At 36.8% G+C, this 20982-nt stretch overlaps 1 long non-coding RNA gene across 1 annotated transcript in view; it reads right to left on the reverse strand.

Moving 5' to 3' along the window:
• The window catches only part of LOC104005670 (uncharacterized), a 289399-nt gene that overhangs the window by 119099 nt on the left and 149318 nt on the right, over window positions 1-20982 (reverse strand). Inside the window, exon 10 of the long non-coding RNA XR_010155286.1 lies at window positions 6481-6637. This is a non-coding gene — a long non-coding RNA (uncharacterized LOC104005670). The remainder of the gene's footprint in view (window positions 1-6480; window positions 6638-20982) is intronic.

Genomic DNA, 20982 nt, shown 5'->3' on the forward strand with positions numbered 1-20982 from the left:
CAAAGTTAGCTGAGCGTGGTGAGGTGCACCTGTACTCCCAACTACTTAGGAGGCTGAAGTGGAAGGGTCATTTGAGCCTGGGAGGTTGAGGCTGCAGTGAGCTGAGATGACACCACTGTACTCCAGCCTGGGTGACAGAGTGAGGACCCTGTCTCAAAATGAAATGACATAAAATAAGTGAGATTATGATTAGTTGTACCTTAACATTTCTTCAAGCACCTGCATTTTAAACTCTCATTGAGTATACCATTGAGAAAACAGTATTTTAATTTCTTGAGGATTTAGCACATCATCTCAACAATTTATTCAAGGTTGCTTTTTCCAGGTGTTTACATCATGGTGAAAAATAATAGCAGCAGTGAAAATACAAATACCACAAAGTTATAAAATATCCAAATACAGGCATAAAAGACATCGCTTCTGGTATAGTTATAAGCTAAGCTGCAGAAGCATCTCTGAAAACTGTAACTGAAAAGTTATGAAGAAATTTAAGAAAAATAATGATTACTAGCACTCCTAGATGATGATTAACACACCTAGATTGCCAAGGGAGATTATTACCTACAAAATGATAAGATTTTTCATGTATACATACACACACAAACTGCTCTGCAAAAAAAACACTATTTGCAAAACAAAAGAAAAAAATGCGAAAGAATGTTTGTAATGGGTAGCTTTGATTTTGAAAGAAACAAAAAGCCTTTCCATGATTAACAAGATTACCTTAATCAAAATTAAAGAAATGACATAATGGTTAATTTATGGCTTGATTAAGGTATAGTAAGGGAGCAAACTATAGTAATATTTTGAGAGAGTATAATTGTAACGGAAATGGCTGTGCTTTAGTCAGGAGTAGACCGAGGTGGCCTTTTGGTGAAGTGTGACTCAGTGGGTTTGGAGCGCAGGCACACCACCCCCACAAATTATGTAATCACTCCATGTAAGGCACATTAGGAAACCACTCACACAAGCTCATACTCGGCTCAGAGCCATTATTGTCTGCAAAAGGTATAATTACCCTGCTGCCACTGTACCTATGGCTCACACCCAGGCTTGCACCCAGAGAGAGAATAAGCCATGTCAAAACTGCCTACGATTCCTCAAGTGTTTTTCCAGCTACTCACCACTCACCCACTCACTCCCCTCAGACCTTAGCTTGGACTGGAACCTGACGCTTGGCATGATGATAATTTTCAAAAACAATTATCAAAACTATTGCATAACGGAGTCTTTCAATTTCTGATAAGTCCATAATATGTATGGCAATTAGTTCATTGTAGGCAAAAAAAAATTTAGGGCAAGAAAAACAACAATTATTTCAGAAACTCCTGCAGGAATAGGTATATAGTAGAGTTGATTGGATGAGATCTGTTCAACTGAATGAAGAGAAAGAATCGAATTATAGGAGTTAAATGAGTCAAGTTAAGAAATTTAGGAAAGTATATGCAGGTCAAAAAGTCCTTGAGGAAAAACAGAGCAAATAAGGAGAAAGAGGCAGGAGAGCTACAAAATAATTTATATTTTTGCTTCTACAAAATGAAATGGAATCTGACCAAATAGAACTAAAGTTTTAAGAGTGAGCTGCACATTCACCTCTCCTAGTAAACTTGGTAGCAGGTTCTTCATTTCATGGCAGTGATTTATAATGAGGGAAACTCTCAGGCAAATTGACTAACCCTTAATGATAGAACCTGGTTAAACCAGGCTCTTGTTGGAGGAAAAACTCAGAAGTCTTCAGGGGCTTTCTGAATCAGATTAAAAGTGAGACCGTTTAAATATGAGATCAAAAATAAGATTTATGGTATAATATAAAAGAGCTTAATTAAGTGTACATGCCGATGAGATTCCAGATACTGAGTGTGCTTATAATTGATGCCATTGATTTAGTCATGATCAGTACATTGAATTAAATACTCTAACTGCATATTATTTCACTGGTTCTTCTCTTAGACTTTGTTTCCTTAAGGAAACTTGTCCAGGGGAAAAAAAATGAGAGATCATTCTGTTGGTCACTATTGTAATCAGGTTTGGATTGTCATAATGACTCTTCCCAATATCTGCCAGGAAGAGGTGAGGGTAGCATAAAAAAACACTAGGAAATCATCAGAAGAGAAAAAAAAATCCTTCTCAAAATCTAGTATCCTCTTTATTTTGTAAAACTTTTTTTTTTTTTTTTTTTTTTGAGATAGAGTTTTGCTCATGTAGCCCAGGTTGTAGTGCAGTGGCACAATTTCAGCTCACTGCAACCTCAGCCTCCCATGTTCAAGTGATTCTCCTGCCTCATTTTCCCAAGTAGCTGGGATTACAGGCATGCACCACCATGCCTGGCTAATTTTTGTATTTTTAGTAGAAATGGGATTTCACCACGTTGGCCAGGCTGGTCTGGAACTCCTGATCTCGGGTGATCCACCCACCTTGCCTCCCAAAGTGCTGGAATTACAGACATGAGCCACCCTGTCTGGCCCTATTTTGTGAAGCTTCATACTGATGAAATTATTGATGCATCTTTATCACTATGGTTGGCCGAATAATATCCTTCCTCGAAAGATGTCCACACACTAATCGCTTACACCTCTGACTATGTTATCTTATATGGCAAATTGGATTTTGCAGATGTAATTAGGGTCAAGGACTTTCAGATGGAGATATTATCCTGTGGGTGGCACACAGATTATATTGTGGCTATCAATCAACTTAATCACATGAGTCTTTAAAAATAGTCTTTCCCTGGCTGTGGTAAGAGAAAGAGATGTGATGATGAAAGCAGACTTGGAGGGAATGTGACATTGCTGGCTTTGAATTTGGAGGAAGGGGCCATCAGCCAAGGAGTGTGTGCAGCCTCTAGGAGCTGGAAGAAGCAACCAAACAGGCTCTTCTAGATGCTCCAGAGAAAAACTCCACCCTGCTGACACTTCTATTTTATCCCAAATAGGACCTGTATCAGACTTCTAACCTACAAAACTGTAGGATACTAAATGTAGGTTGTTTTAGGCATTAATCTTGTGGCAATTTGTTACAGCAGCAATAGAATACTACTATAATTACTAACGGAAATTTAGCAAAAACCATTCTATGTTAGTAAAAAGTAGTTCCTTCAGAACTACTCCTTCAGAGGAGCAAACAAAAATACAGGAAATAAGGGAGAGTGAAAGACAGCCAATTATTGCTCCCATCTGTTCTTCCTTTCAACCAGTTCCCACTACAACACCTCTATTAGGTTAATTGCCCTCTCAGGACACTTAGGAAGTATAGAGCTGTAAGGTGTGACAGTGAGGAAATCCTAAGCTGAATAATTCAATAAATCTGAGTTTGAATTCTACCTTTGTCACACAGAGGACTTGTGGTATTGAGCAGAGTATTTAAAAAGCCTGATCCTGAGTTTCTTTATCTCCATGATGAAGATAATTATCCCCATAAGGGTTGTCAAAATAATCAAATGAGCTAATATTTAAATAATGGCTAGTGCATAGTATATCCTAACTGAATGAATTTTAGCCTTTTATTATCACTTTTTCTAGTGAGTTACATAAACCATAAAGAAGTTATATGAGTAGCATAAAGTTCACATTAAGAAAACCACAGGAGAAAAACTAAATTTCCAGGACTCCAGCCTCTAATTATTTTTTTCACTATTGCCTGCAGCCTCTATTGGTCAAAATATGTGTTATTATATTACAGAGTTCCGGCTGGGCACGGTGGCTCATGCCTGTAATCTCAGCACTTTGGGAGGCCGAGGCGGGCAGATCACCTGAAGTCAGGAGTTTGAGATCAGCCTGGCTAACATGGTGAAACCCCGTCTATACTAAAAATACAAAAACTATCCAGGCGTGGTTGCACACACCTGTGATCCCAGCTACTGGTGAGGCTGAGGCAGGAGAATTGCTTGAACCTAGGAGGCAGAGGTTGCAGGGAGCCAAGATCGCACCACTGCACTCCAGCCTGGGCAACAGAGCAAGACTGTTTCAAACAAACAAAAAACAACGAGAGTGCCTCAAATTGCCATCTTAAGTGTAAAAATTCACAAAATATTTAATTACATTTATAGGAACAAAATGAACTTGTCTTTATCTATGGGCATACCTTAAAATTATCTTTTACTAACTCTTCCACTAACTCAAAGAGTAAAACAGTATAAGTCAATTTTCATATTAACCTCTTTAGATCCTTGTTCTTTTTAATGGATATCATCAATAAATATAGACTTAGAAATGAATCAGTTATACGATAAATAACTGATCTTCATACTATCACTGATCTTTCAAAATAACATTTAATAATTCATAAGCCACAAATATTAATTTACTGACATATATATTAATGCAATCTCAGCATGCTGGATAATCTGTTTCCAGATAGGAACATGTGGCAAGTAAGCATTACATTTTCTACAAGACAGGTTAGATTCTAAAATCAACATGTAAAGCAAAATAGAGGGAGTTGTTTAATAACATCAAAAGTGCAAGACCTGTCCTGGGAGTCTCCCTAATTAATCATCTCATCCCATATTCTTTATTAAAACTTTAAATGAATTAAGTGTTTGGCTCACTGATATGTGGGATGCACCAAAAGTAATTGAATGTGGTAATTGAAAATTTGTTAAACCTGTCACTGTACATCATTATCAGCTTTAAATCCAACAGAGAACAATTAGCTTACAATAGTTATAGTTGAATCAAGTCCACTTTATGGTTGAGTGAGTAATGCACATTCATCAGTAAATTAAATTAGACTCCAAGTAGATGAACAGGATAAAGGTTGCATGTGAGAATGGTGTAAATAAAGTAAAACATAGGATTTATGGAGTGCTAAACCTATTTCCGGAAGCAATGTGGGCTAAATAGCCTTCATTACAGCCTCTTAACCAGCAGACAGGTCATGGATCAAGCAAGAGTCTGAAAATAAAAATCTACTTAACTCTAGCCCCTGGCTTATGATTGATGTGTTAAAAGTAAATAATCAGATGTGTAACTATTAATAGATAGCAGATGCCATCATCTTCCCATTGCCACACAAGACTACTACAATTTATAAAAGCAGAAAACTAACAAACTCTATTGTCCGTTATATTTTACAGGAGAAGGCTTTGGGGTAAGAATGCCCCATTATGCTCTCTCAACTGACTAGTATTTTTAATTAAAAGTTACGGTTATGCTCATTAACAAAAATTTTACTGCAGAGTTTCTGCAATGATGGAAAATATTTGAAATATTTGGTAAGGATACATTTATTTGGCAAGAAAATTAAAGTTACATTGGTCTATAATGGTGTATTTTTATACACACTCATAAAAGGTTTTAGGTGCAGACATACGTTCTGTTGAATGACTTGGAATTGAAATAAATATGATGCTGAAAAACATAACAAACAAGATACTTGCGTTACTGTTGTGTTTGAGAAGCTGAGAAATAACAAACATTGGATAATTGTGTAAATGCCAGATATAACTCAGTTGCAATATCCTACAACTCTGAAAATGTGTATGCTTTGATCCAAGGGTCATCTAAATTTTAGGTTATAGACATAAAATGTACACATTTATGCTGTTTAGGGCTAAAAATCTGATTAATTTAAAACTAGCAGTAAAACTTGGAAGTGGACCTTAATGTTTATATTTCCTACCAAGGTTACCTCCCCGCCAGTATTACGGTATCTGAGAAATCAAATTAGTAATTTTAATTTTTTCTGGTCAGTATGTTTATAGTCTCAATGAATGTTTTATTGCATTCAAGCTAAGTAAAAAACATATGGGTGCCTTTGTGTTTCTAGAGATAGACTGCTATCTCTCTTAGAAAATATATTTAGGAAAATATTAACTATTGAGAAGTTTTTATTTCTCCCAGCTGCTCCCACCACCATTTTCTAGATTTCTTGAATTAATTTTCAACATATTTTCATCACATGACACGTTATAGCATTTTCAACAATTACCTTCTCCATTGATCATTTCCTGTTGCCTTATAGCCAGCCTCCTAAATCGCAACAATAATGTCTACAACTCTGAGTACAGAACTGATTACTTCTGGAAAACCTTCCTGAAGATAGCTAATCTTGGCCTTCCAAGTTCTTGTTGCTTGCAATAATAACATGGCAGCTCTTGGTAAGTGTCCTGGTGTATTTTTGATTTGTACTTTAGGCATGTTTTTAGGGTCTTCCAGTGACAGCTGAGCTAATAACTCCATGGCCTATGGATTTCCAAAGAAATGTATAATATTTAATTGTCATTTTTACTTATTGATAAAAAGGTATCCCTTTTATAAGAGATTTGGTTCTGAATAGTTTATATAGAAGGTAGAAAGTATGTCTTAGGTTGATTCAGAACTTATATTTCTATATAATAATGTCTGCCATTTTTTATTTTAAGCATTTCCCCTAAAAATTTTAAAAGTAGACATAGTTTTAAAGGGAATTTCATTACTTTGGGGCTACAAACCTGAATATGCTTTTCTTTTTCCCATGACTAATTAAGATCCATAATCTCACCTGATCTCGAGTTGTCTTTGGTTTACTGGCATTTGGAGTCTTGTTTCCATCTGGGTTATAACCTTTCATTGGCATCTTTATGACAGACGTGTTGGGAATGTAGGAGAACCTTAAATCCATCCAGTGGGCTTAAGTTGCTGTTGATACTTTTTTTCCTCTATAAAATGAAATCAATACCTTATGTGAAAAATATTTGGAACATTCTACAATATAGATTTTTTTAAATTAAAGATTGTGTAGTTGACTGAAACTATATAATCCTTGTTCTAGTGAGCCAAATGCTAAATTCTAAGCCTTACCTAAATGGTTCAAAAGGTTTTAAACACCAAAATAATATACATTATTTTCATTTAAGTACCCCCTGTGCGTATGGCACTGTACAATGTTCTTTGGGTGGAGAATGCAAAATAAATAGAAGATAGATCCTACCATTGAGAAATCAATATGCACATGTATGAAATGAAAAGCCAATCAGTAAAAACTACCTATATGTTAGTTCCGTGTGGTATGGTTTCAAGTCAGGTGAAGTCCTTAAGGGTTATAGGATACAAATACATAACGTCAAAAAAGCACAACCACCTTCATCACATCAAAGACCCTCTAGGCCAGCACATAGGCAATAATAAGATGCAAGAAAAGACAAGCACTATAATAGAAATTCAAACCAGACAGTTTCCCTCAGTCTGTAGCACTGGAAAACTACCTGCATTATGAGTGAGGCTGCAGGAGCTCAAAACAGACGCTCAACATTCATACAAAACTGAAACTTCAATATCATAGCAAACCAGGGAATAGTCTAAATGGTTTTAAGTGATTAAAAAAAAAACTAAGTTGGTTTTGATCATCTGCAGTTTTTCTTCCAAGTAGTCTTTCATAATTTTTTTTAAAAAAAAAACACAGTAAACTTTAAAAAAGATTCAGTAAACTTCTGTATCCCAACCAGTAAAGACTCCAAAATAAATACTTTTCCTTTTTTGTCTTATTATAGATCTATTCACCTATATCCCTCTATACAGGCATCAATTTATCTATATTTTACTGAATTTCCAAATAAGTTTCAGACATCAGTATGCTTCCTACCTAAACACTTTTATATAATTAGTTTACATTTTTTAGGTTAAATGTACCTGCTATAAAATGCACAAATGTTTACTGTGCCATTAAATTAATTTTGACAGATGCATAACCTGTATAACCTAAACCCCCATTTTTAAAATATTCACTCTTAGTACTTGATGTAACATACCAAGAGGTTGAATACTACCTCACCCAAGAAAGTTTCCTCATGCCCCATCCCAGTTAGTTCTTACCCCTAGACCTCCAAGAGACAACCACTCTGAAATTTGTTTCCACCAAAGATTAGTTTACCTGCTCTATAACATCATAAAAATGTAATTATATAGTATGAACATTTTACTTAAAGCTTCTTTCACACAGTATTTTTTTAAGATTCATCCATGTTGTTGCACATTTTTTTTTCATTTTTATCACTAAATACTACCCCATCATGTGAATACACCATAATCTGTTTATTCATTAATGTATTAACATTTTCAGCTTTGGATTTTTATGAATACAGTTCCAAATAACATTCCTATATAAGCCTTTCTGTGCATATATCTTTTGATTTCTCTTGGAATGAAACCAATGAATCATAGAATAAGTGTATATTTAGTTTTATAAGAAAATATTGTATACTCCCAACAACAATGAATCAGATTTCCAGGTGCCCTACACCCTCACTAACATTATCCAGCTCTCCCTCTCTCTCTGTCTTTCTCTCTATATATATACATATATATGGACATACATATATGTACAAGTATGTATATATATGTACATATATATGGAGAGAGAGATTTTATATACACATATACATAAAACTTTAGACATTCAAGTGCATATATATGTAGTTGTATCTCTCTGATTTTAATTTGTACCATCCAATGACTGTATTAGTGTAGATTCAAACAGGAGATAGAAACCACACATTGGGTTAGACTACAGAAGTTTAATATAAAGAATTATAAAACTATGATAAAACAATAACTACAACATTTGAGAAAACTCTCTATGGTACCCTAAGATGGAAAGTAAGTACCACAGGAAAGACAAATTTGGTAGGGGGCTTCCTTCCCAAGGCTGGTGTGATGGTTCATACTGAGTGTCACCTTGATTGGATGGAAGGATGCAAAGTATTGATCCTGGATGTGTCAGTGAAGGTGTTGCCAAAGGAGATTAAGAGTTGAGTCAGTGCGCTGGGAAAGGCAGACCCATGCTTAATCTGGGTGGGCACAATCTAATCAGCTGCCAGCACGCCCAGAATAAAAGCAGGCAGAAGAACATGGAGAGATCAGACTGGCTTAGCCTCCCAGCCTACATATTTATCCCATGCTGGATGCTTCCTGCCCTCAAACACTGGACTCCAAGTTCTTCAGCTTTGAGACTCGGACTGGCTTCCTTGCTCCTCAGCTTGCAGATGGCCTATTGTGGGACCTTGTGATCGTGTGAGTTAATACTCACTCCTTAATCAACTCCCCTTTTTATATACATTTATCCTATTAGTTCTGTCCCTCTAGAGAACTCTGACTAATACAGCTGGGGTTCAGATCTTGCTAGAGGAGTTATAATTTAGCCTGCTAAAGAGTGGAAAGTTGTTTTTTCTGTACTAAAGCTGATCTGCACAACTGGGTCAGTACAATGTAGCCTTCCAGAGTGCAAGTGGGGAACAGGCCATCAGTAACCAGGGCAAGCAGAGGAGGTGGGGATTTTCCAGGCCCCAGGCCAGACATGTTGGTCTGGCAGAGGGATCAGCATCCAGAAGGGATCCTCTGGGCCTCAGGGACCACTCTGGTACCTGCAGAAGGAATCAGGGCAGTTGTGCCAGCAGAAGGTCTTTAGAGCACTGGTTTCTCTATTTAGGGTCATGGAAAGGTTATCATCAGTCCAGACTGAGACTTCAAGGTGTCTGTGGATCCATGCACTCTGGGCCTGTGGTTGTGGCAGAGCTCCACTGGATGTCATCCCAGCCACACCACCCTACCCACATTTCAGCCACCAGCACCTGCAGGAGACCCTCTTGTTCCTACGGTGTTCCCACAGTACCCTTTAATGAGAAAGCTTAACAATGTGCTCACTTTAAAGGAAAAATGCTTACAGGAAGCCCATAATCACAAAGCATATGTTGAAGAGTGAATTTGGAGGTGAATAGCAATACAAATACAAACAAACAAAAGTAGATTTAAAAGTTGAGATAATTTACCCAAGATCATACAAGGGGTAAAGTAATTTAACATTTTAACTCTTGGAGTCTAACCCTTCAGAACTATGCTTTCCTGTCTCTCAAAACAGTGTGAGCATTTTATATTTTAAGCACGTACCCAAAATATCAGCAATACTTTTAATCTCTATATTTTCAGTTCTTCCATTAGAGATGGAATCATGGATGATTTTTATTTTGTGTTTTATTTTCTAAGTTTTTGAAAATAACATGTATAATCATTATGATACAGTGAGTAGTTTTTCTTTGTTGTCGTAATGATTTAAGATAAAAATCACTGTTTCTGTTCATCTTGATTCATATATAATTGTCCTAAATGTAGAACTCATGGAAATTTGCCCAAGAATATGACCTTACTCTCTTTACAGCCCAATTGTCATCAAAACTTCAGCTTGTTGAAATTCTTATCCTTAAAGATTTATATTTAATTTACTTTTCTAGGTAGGCTAAATTTCAGATTAGACAAGACTCTCAGAGAACCATGTGCTAGGAACTAGATGTCCTTTATATGATTGTTTTTACAAAAATGAAATTTGGAATTTTTCCATCAACTTTATATTGAGACATAAGGAAGTAATCTTACAAAATATATGTCTGCATTTAGTTTAGATTGTAGTTTATAGCTTGCCTACTATACTACACCTTGTATACATGGGTGTATGTGTGTGTATGTGTGCTATTCAACTTCACCTGATAGTATGGTTTAATGCTAACCACATTAGTTAGTTTAAATTTCTTCCAGATTTAAATATTCTGGGTTACTCTAAAGCAAATTATCCTATCTGTTTGCTTTTCTCTTGTTCTAGATACTGGAGATCTTACAACTGATCATTATTCTCTTTCTGGGTTTGTTACTTGAAAACTCAGGGCCAAGTTGGGACGCCCATTTAGTAATACCGTAGGCTTTGTGGTATGGTTTCCATAAACCACCAGATCTATTGTATTTTTGCATTCTTATTTTTATTTTGTTACCAATTTATTTCTTTAGCTGTATTTCCCGATTGTATTATATTCCTATAACATATATAAAATTCCTTTAGGAGGAAATCAAGGGGTGTGCGTGTGTATGTGTGTGTGGGTGTGTGTGTGCATGTGTGTGTGTGCGCACGCATGCAGTATTAAACTTTACCTGATGGTATTTACCCACATTTTTTTCCTGAAATATATTTTACAATTATCTAAAACAGTGCTTATTTCCACAGTAAATGGTATTTCTTTTACCACATGTGAGGCTAAATTTCAAACATCAATATTTAGTGACCTCAGGGGTCATCTGAACCATCCTTATATCTCTAGAGAGTATTACATTCAAATTATTACAGATCAATGGCCAATTATTTTGCTGAAGTTTATATTTTGATAAAGAATGCTGCATACTTAGCTTTTCAAATGGACACTCACCCATGGTTAGTAATGTCAAAGAAAAATTATACCCAATGAAGTTAAAAAGACAAGGAAGATTTTATGCAAGTTTATTGCAATAGGAGTTGGGACTACAGCAATAGGGAGAGAAACTGAACTCAAACTTGATCAAAAGGCAGAAGGGATTTTAAGTACTGAGATGAGCTAGTGGAAAACTACTGAAGAACTTAAGGGGGGTAGATTGGTCAATGTGATTAGGCCATATATATTTGCTAGCTAGCACTTATCAAAATTAGGCTCCTACCCTCCCACAAGGACTGGGAGAGAAGGGCACTATTATTGATGACATTTCAAAGGGATGGCTCCCAGGTCCTTGAAAAAGATATTCCTGGGTTGGACAATTGGCAAGAGGCTGGAAGAAGATTTATATCTCAAAGGGACAGACAAAGAATTTGCAATTATTAGTTTTCTAAAGTAAATGTTCTAAGAAAAGGGAGGTGGGGGCCTATAATCAGAAAGAAATCTGTCAAAAGTTTAGGCATGCTGTGGGGAACCTAAGGCCATCTTGGATAGTAGTAGTAGTAATAGTAGTAGTAGTAGCAGTCAATCTAGGTAAACAAAGCAATATTAGTTTCACTATGTATTTAGACCAATAGGAGGAGGTAGCTTGGTCTTTTTTAAGCTATAGTTTAATATTTAAAGCACAGACTTTAATGATAGTACAGTATTTAACACATGTGGTATAGTCCACATTTCTCTGTACCTGTCCTGTCCTCTTCCCTAGTGGATATCTCCTATTCTAATCATTGCTGAGAATTTCCTGGGCCCATTCTCAATCATCACTGCTCACAGTTAGTCTCAGGTAACCACTGAATTTTGAAGCTTCAGTTGCTAAAGCTACCTAAATTGACAATTTCATACCCAAGACACTCATGTAAACCTCACAAGGTTGTGAGAAATTAATGTGATAATGTATGTAAAAGCACATGGCACAGTCCCTGGAAAACAGTAGTTAAGGGATGGTTTTCATTGATTCAATGCATTTATTTCACTTCTTACTAGCCTTGTCACTCTTCTTCTTCTTCCTTGTTCCAGGCTTCTGGCTCCTTGTCTCTCACCCTTACCTGTGGGAGTGTAACACCCCTGCTAAGAGCAGCACGCACATCTCTGAGCTCATGGACCCAGCAGTATCAATGCCTTTGCTCTCTGAATCTGCTCTTAGTCCTACCCATCATACATGCACATTCCAGTTTTGATTCCTACTACAGCTTTTTATGCTGCTTAGCACTGAGGGAAGCAAGGCAGACCAGCCCCATCAGCTACAAGAGTAGAATCATCCGTGGAATCCATAAGTTGATATAGGTGTAGTCGGTTCTCTGGCACATCACACACCTGAACAAACACTCACAGAATGTTCTGAATATTATGATTCTGACAAAGTGAAGATAAAGGAAGGACCAAAAGCGACAGAAAAAGCTACAAGGTCAAAAAAAAAAAAAAAAAAGAGATACAAAGAAAGGCAAATGGAGAAATACAATGATCATTACTTTAAGCATTAAAAGTAGGAGAAAGCTTTTGTTTGTTTTTTGTTTTGTTTTCAAGAACTCAAGGATTAGAGAGTTACAGCATGAAAAAGAGCTGAGGGATAGTACTAGGTGACAAGCTGCCTTGGGGAAACACTGGAGAAGAGATATTCTGGTGTGAAGAGACTATAAAGCTCCTAACAATAGGAGGAGCTCCATCTAACTTGCTTTTTATTTTCTTCTTTCTTCAGGTCTCCACTTCTACATTCATGTAATGGCAAAATAACTCAATCCTTGGTTTTCTGATTAAAGTGAGACCACTGAGAACATTTTTGTCTTGTCTAAATCTCTTCTACTCTCTCCCATTCTTCTACCTATTCTCTCAACTTATGTCCCGTTTCAGAGTAATATCTTCCTTAATTATTTTTAGGATGTTCCTTTAAGCCTTCTTAAGCTTTCATTCCTTTTATTTTTCATCAGTTGCCTGTCCTTGTAATTAACATCCTTTCTCTTCAGAAGCAAGATCTAGTATGTGTCCAGTGGAGTAAAGAATGTTTCAATCTAATACATAAACAACCCTATTGTAAATATTTGGGAAACTATATTATGATCTTGCATAATATATACTAAGAAAAATTTAATATATGTAGAATAAAAGAGATGGAATAAAAAGAGTAAATGCTAAGTACAAGGGAACATTGTCACATTTCTCGTGCTCTCTCTGCCATGACAATAACTTCATGAATGTATTTATAATGAAGGATGGACGGAATAATGACCCAAATAAAATTTTAATTTTCTTTCATTTTAAGTCTATTGAGTAGTTTTTATGCTCAGCCCTTAAAAAGGATAAAACAGTGCTTTCCATTATTCACAAAAGAATTACATTTGTGTGAATGCTATTTTGCAATTATTCTATAGATCTCTGCTGTGACACTCAAGGAGTTTCAAATAGTCAATACAAAATGGGATTTTGAATGTTGAGGAAGTCATATAACAATAAGCAGGGTTGGTTCAGAAAGAATATTCATTACTGGGAGACATTGAAAATGTGTTTATGGAAGAATTGATCACAGAGTCAAAACTGGTATTTTTCAGTGGAATTGGTACATTTTTCCCATTAAACTTTTAATGACTCGGATCCGAAGCATATTTAATTCATGGATCACTGCTGCAGTATTGTGTCAACATGTACTTAGGGAGTCTTCAATGTATGGATCACTGCAGTGATAGACTGTAATGGCCCCTCGTCTATCAAGTTAACGCATATTATCATAGAACACTAATACAGGGGTTATTGATAAGATATTTCATAGCTTATACCTTATAAGAAAGTGTTGTCAGCCCCCTAAGATTATCAGTAGTAAAAGTAACAAAAAAACAGAATTAATTACTAAGACTTTTTAGAAAAATAGTATTTACAAAACACAAGCTTTCTCCAATTTCACTCTATGCTTAGATGATCATTTCATTTTAACATTGATTATTTACTAAATTCCATTTTAGTTTATTCATTTACTTATTTATTTATTCGAGACAGGGTCTCCCTCTGTCGCCCATGCTGGAGTGAAGTGATGCAATCTCAGCTCATATTTATTTATTTATTTATTTGAGACAGGGTCTCCCTCTGTCACCCAGGCTGGAGTACATTGATGCCATCTCAGCTCACTGCAACCTCCGCATCCGGCACTCAAGTGATCCTCCCACCTCAGCTGCCTGAGTAGCTGGGACTACAGACATGCCCCACCATGCCTGGCTAATTTTTGTATTTTTTGTAGAGATGGGATTTTGCCATGTTGCCCAAGTTGGTCTTGAACTCTTGGACTTAGGCAATCCACCTGCCTCATCCTTCCAAAGTGCTGGGATTATAGGCATGCGCCACTGTGCCCAACCCCTAAACTCTATTTGATTGTAAGGTATATTCAGCTCTGCTGCATCTTTTGTACATTAATATGGGTCATTTTCTTAGACTGCTTCATAGGAATAACATCACTTATATGAGGCTCAATAACTAGGAAGTGGGAGCTCTGGTGAATTAAACAACTCTGATGAATTAAACAAGGAGACTGCAGGTGGTATACTGAGTTTGACGCCTCCCCTCCCTTAGGCAATGGCAAGATATACTACTTTACATTTAGTCAAGAGTTTTTGCTGGCATATTGTAATTATTAACAGACATTACTGAGCATCTTTCTTTCTATAAGAAAAGTACAACAAAGACTCTATTTGATAATGTATGTGGTACATTTTAAATTCTCCATAAAATTAAGTTCAGCCTGTCCTCAGTTGATAGTTATTCCAAGAATAATTTTTGCATTATTAAAAATGTCAAACAATAGCCATAAGGAAAGATATGTACATGACAATATGTACCAACCACTCTTTCCATTTGTTTTCACTTCCATCTGACTTCTACTTCAAAGTTATAAGACAAAATCTATATTTATTACTTGTATTTGTTAATAAATAAAAATGGAACAATAAAAAATGAACAAACAACTGATTCATTCACAGATGAATCTAAAATGCCTTTTTAAGTGAAATAAGTCAGACAAAACATCTATATATTATACGAGTCTTTGTAAGTGACATTCTGGAAAAGGATGACTGACAGCTCAATGGTTGCTAGAGAGAGTGGAAGGAAAAGCCAGGGGACAAAGGAGCAGTATGAGAAAAATTTGGGAGTGACCGAATAATTCTGTACATTACTGTGGTGGTGGAAACATAACTCTGGATTTCCCAAAAACCATGGGACCTCCAAAAGATTGATAAATAAAATTGGTAGATGGCACTTAACCAAGTGATCAAGAGTAATATCACCAGTAATAACACATATCCATATCATGTATCCCTGATATAATGTGCTGAGAAGTGATAGCCGTGCTGAGAAGTGATAGCCATGCTAAGAATTCATAACTTCAACCTAATCATAAGAATATATCAGACAAATCTAAATTGAGTAATATTCTACAAAATACTGTCCAGTACTCTTAAAAATGCCAAGGTAATGAAAGACAAGGAAAGCCAGAGGAACTGTCACAGATTAGAGGAGCCTCAGGAGATATGCGACTAAATGCAGTGTTGGATCCTGGATTGGACCCTGGAACAAAATAAGGACATTAGTGGATAAATTACGAAAGCCAAGTAAAGTCTGTAATTTAGTAATTAGCACGTATCACTGTTAATTTCCTAGTTTTGATAAACTTTACCATGGCTATGTAAGATATTAACATTAGGAGAAGAAAGAAAATGGTGTGAAGGATGTATTATCTTTGCAACTCCTCTGTAATTCTATAATTATTCAAAAATAAATTATTTTTAAAAATCTAATGAAAGGACATGCCATACTGCAGGGGCTATATTCTCATGTGCATCAAGTTGCCATGAAGCTAGGAGAAACCAATAGTCACAAAACGTGACATTGTTTTCACCAAAAAGATACTAATAATGTGATTTGGATTAAATACTGTCTAACCCCATCTTTTTCATTCTCTTATAAGACTTTAGAATTAGAACCTGTTTTCTGGGTTATGTTTCTAAAAGCAACTAGGAAAATCAACTGCACTAGTTATTGTTATTGTTTTAACCTCAGCATAAACAGATGATCGGCCAGTTGATATAAGCAGAAATCATAAGACACAATTAACCCTCTCTAAATTATTCCTCTCAAAGTCTAGTCCATGTTTCTATTCCCAGAGAGAATCATGGATTCACAGAATGCTTGAGATATGGGAGACCTTAGAGAAATTATTCAAATCAGAGGTTGTCAACTGTTTTGAGTACAAAAATTTCTCAATGTTTGACAGTAGCCCAGAAGACAAGAATGAGGCCACATGAGCATTACTCAAATCCTTAATGCCCCAGCTGCTGCCAGATTTTTACTTAAGTTTCTTCTGTTTGTCCATTTAGACTCTCTGGAAATTTTTGTTCAAATAAATAATTCTAAGCCTGAAAGATTTTTAAACCATCGCTCTATGTCAAGTTTCTTGTTTAAAAAGAAAGAATATGAGGTAAAGATGTGAGGTGACTTGTCCATGGTCATACAATGTTTTAATGGTAAAGTTCAGACACTAGAACTCTCAAATTTTGGTGCCCTATTTCTTTTTCTAGAGCCCATATTCTAACTTATCTTACCTCTACAATGTGGTAACTGTGACTTTTAGAGAAATCTCCTTAAACTAAAGAGTGTCCCAGGTCAATTAAGTAAAGAAATGTTCAAACTTGATACCATTGTACAGGGTAACTGATTATTCTCACCTTATTGCAGTGGTAATCAATGCCTGCATTAATCATTGACACATAGATCTATATATACAGAGACATACTCACAAAATTGGTTAAGAGCTTTAACAGTTTTATATGTGTGTCCTGCGCCTCTTCCTAGTAAATGGAAAATTGTGCCTGAGAAAATGAATTCCTGGTCTGAGTTAAAGTCCTATTAGAAAAATACGTTGTTTCTCCACAATCCTAGTCCCTTAGATTATATGAAATTTTAACTCCCTAATATCTCTTATGCTCAAGAATGAAACCAGCCAATATTTTAATGGCAATAACTAATCTCAGAATTTTCATATTTCCTGAAGGATGGGCTTAGTAGAAAAAGAGAACAATAGCTGGTGACAGCCAGGAGCTGGCCAGTGCTATTCACTGGGCTTTGATGTACAAGGAGTTGGACTAGCACTTGTGGCTACGCCACGGTATTCTCTTGTTGAATATAAACAATTTCACACAACTCCAATGTGAGATAAGACCACTCTGTTTCACTGATGGTCTTGTTTCTTCGCAAAACAAGACCACTGAACTATTTTATCTGATGACAGATAACAACATACACATTTCCAACCTTAAAAAAAAAATGATCAAACATCTGTTTATCCTGGCTAATGTGAATAACTGCTGCTTCTTACCAAACAGACTTGCTTCATTCTTTTTAGTTTTCTAGGTAAGAATTGCTAAGATGCACACGTAGAGTTACCCCTGCTTTCTAATGGCATCCAATCCAGAGCCAACCCTGCTTCCTAGAATCCTTCCCCAAAGCACCTAACAGAAGCCAAAATTCTCCAAGGAGTCCTCTCTTACTGAGACACTCCATGGTTCTCCATAGTGCATGTTCTCCCTGTTGGAGTAAGTCGAATAAACCCAACTCTTGAGTGACAGGTGTGTTCCTGGTGACCTTTGGCTGAAAGGCATTGACAACAGTGTCGGAAGAAGCAAATTCACATGCAATTTACCTATATAATAAACCTGTACATGTATGTACCTTTGAACTTAACACAAAAGTTAAAAAAACAAAACAGAAGGAAGTTCATAACGTTCTTGGAATGACAAGTACGTAACTGGCTAAAGGCCATTTTGAATGTCAGCCCTTCTTTTCCCAACACCTTCCCCATCTCCATATGAGAAACAAAACAAACAAAAGAAAACAAAACAAAAAACAGGCACACTGGCTCAGGACTGTAATCTCAGCACTTTGGGAGGCCGAAGCAGACAGATGACTTGAGGTCAGGAGTTTGAGACCAGCCTGGCCAACATGGTGAAACCCTGTCTCTACTAAAAATACAAAAATTAGCTGGCCGTGGTGGCGTGCACCTGTAATCCCAGCTACTCAGGAGACTGAGGCAGGAGAATCACTTGAACCCGGGAGGTGGAGGTTGCAGTGAGCCAAATCATACCACTGCACCCCAGCCTGGGCAACAGAGTGAAACTGAGTCAAAAAAAAAAAAAAAAAAAAGCTAACAAGAAGAAACTGGTTATCTCAGGAGTCAAAGTCTGTAGGTTCTGTCACCTCATAAGCAGTCCCTGACCTCTGCTTTCCCTGTCTTGACCACTTGAGAGGCTGGGTGCTAGCCTACAGTGACTGTGTTACAGGGACAGGAAAGACCCAAGCCAGAGAGGTATCTGTTTGCTTTGTGCTTGTCCTAGCCTCCCATATAGCTATGCCATCACTGAAGGAGAAAACTTCCTCTCGTGGCACACTGGACTAGTAGGCCCTTGAAACAACCCAAATCATCAGTTCAAGTCCAATAATGACTTACTGTTTGACCTTGCATTTTGCAAACCAGCTGAGGGCCTACAAACAACAGAGGGTGAGCCCTCAAGGTAGATTGCTGGTTAAATAAAAATCTAAACTTGCCTAAGGTTATCACTACATACTTCAATGATAGTCTCCCGCTTGGTCTTCCAGAACAGACTAAACTGTCCTGTTTTGATAACTTAGCCTCTTCTAACAATCTCTATTTACAGCTAGCAACATTTATTCACTTACTGGCAAGCTATGCAGAGGAACATTGCCAAATTCAATCTGTTAAGACAGCTGTGCTATACTACTGTCCCCTCCTCACAACTCTGTTATTCCAGAATATTTTTATCCATACTTTCTATTGAATATTCTGAAGTATATTTGGTCTATAAAGTAGAGGAGAAGATGCAGAAATCACCCACCTTCTACATTGATCTCACCGGGAGCTGCAGACTAGAGCTGTTCCTATTCAGCCATGTTGCCCTGGAACCCACACGGGGGCCTGTCAGGCGGTTGGGGGGTAGGGGAGGGAGAGCATTAGGAGAAATAGCTAATGTAGATGACAGGTTGATGGGTGCAGCAAACCACCATGGCGCGTGTATATCTATGTAACAAACTTTCACTTTCTGTACATGGATCTCAGAACTTAAAGTTTAATAATAAAAAAAAAAGTAGAGGAGAAGAGGCAACCTTTTTTCTCGATCAATTCATGAAAGTGATTTATTATCATATTATTATCATATATTAGGGATCAGGTAAATTATTTAAAAAATGTCACCATCAAAACATTTTGTTCTTCTTTTTCATGTATATTTGCATTTAGGAAAGTGAGAAATTCCTTTCTCTGTCTCCCTTTAACTATTTGTTTGGGTCCCAAAAATCTAGGAGAGGTACAAGAAATTAAATGAGAGAAAGGGACGTCAACATGAAAGGATATAAGATTTGCAAAGGTGGCAGCAAGCCATAGTAAGTTATTCCGAAATTCATTAATTCACTCCTTGAATGCTTAGATTAATTGCATCAAAATTAGTGTTTGCCTCTGGAACAACTAGGTGGTGATAAATTTATTAAATGTCTTTTATCCTGACAAATCCTAAATTGCCAAATGGTGCTTTGTTTATGTGTGTAAATATATGCAAAGTAATTCGAACTTTACTTTGAAAGCCTTCAACTTTATTTATAACTAAAATTGCCTGTCAGCCACAGAAGAGACAAGGATGTAATTTGTTCATGGTTAGAAGTGGAGCCCAGGGACACGTGATTAACCTGGCTAAAGGCAGCGGGGATTTTCTACATGCAGATCAACAGATTAATACTGATCTTTCATGATCCTTCAAATTATAGTTTGCCTTCTCCTAATTGTCTATGTTGAAAATATTCTGTCTCTTACACATGACAAGAGCCAATTAATTAATTCTTCCATCTTAAACATGTGGGATCTAACAGATCTCTTAGTTTGGCACATATCTTAGAGGTGGTGGCCATATGCCACCAGATCTGTTATGTCATTTAATAGAATCTCAAAACTGCTTGTCCTTAAAAACTTAGAGAGGCTGTGCTATACACAAGCTTTATAGGCTCAATAAATAGCATGTATGCATAGGGGTGAAGGAGAGAAGTTCCCCTTGGTTCTCTGAAGGTTCACTGGAAAATCAAGTTGTAAAAAGCAGATTAGTTGGATAAAAGGCATACAAATTCATTTAACATGTATTCATGGGAGCTTTCAGGATGAAAACCCAAAGAGACAGGGGAAATTGTCCATTTTTATGCTTAGGTTCAACAAAACATGGAAAGCTGTATAGAAATGTGATTGGACAAAAAGGTTGTGATGTAAAGCTAATAGACTGGGTAGGGAAAACCAGCAATGCCTGTCTGTCTAGATTCTTCTTGGCCCCTCTGAGCATCCATTGTTTTTCCTGGGTTAAGGTTAGGGTTAGGACCCACTCTGGAATGGGGTCTTATGACCTACAGTCAAACAAGGTAGCTCAGATGTTTTCCTTATGGGCAGTTTTTACACAGAAAGGTGGAAGGAAAGAGTAATTTTTTGTGTTTTTTGTTTTGTTTTGTTTTGTTTTGTTTTGTTTTTGAGACAGAGTTTCATTCTTGTCACCCAGGCTGGAGTGCAACAGCGTGATCTCAGCTTACTGCAACCTCCACCTCCCAGGTTCAAGCGATTCTCCTGGCTCAGCCTCCCGAGTAGCTGGGATTACAGGCAACTGCTACGACACCCAGCTAATTTTTGTATTTTTAGTAGAGATGGGGTTTTGTCATGTTCGCCAGGCTGATCTCAAACTGCTGACCTCAGGTGATCCGCCTGC

Source organism: Pan troglodytes, chromosome 2, assembly GCF_028858775.2.
Source record: "Pan troglodytes isolate AG18354 chromosome 2, NHGRI_mPanTro3-v2.0_pri, whole genome shotgun sequence".
NCBI classification, from domain to species: Eukaryota; Metazoa; Chordata; class Mammalia; order Primates; family Hominidae; genus Pan; species Pan troglodytes.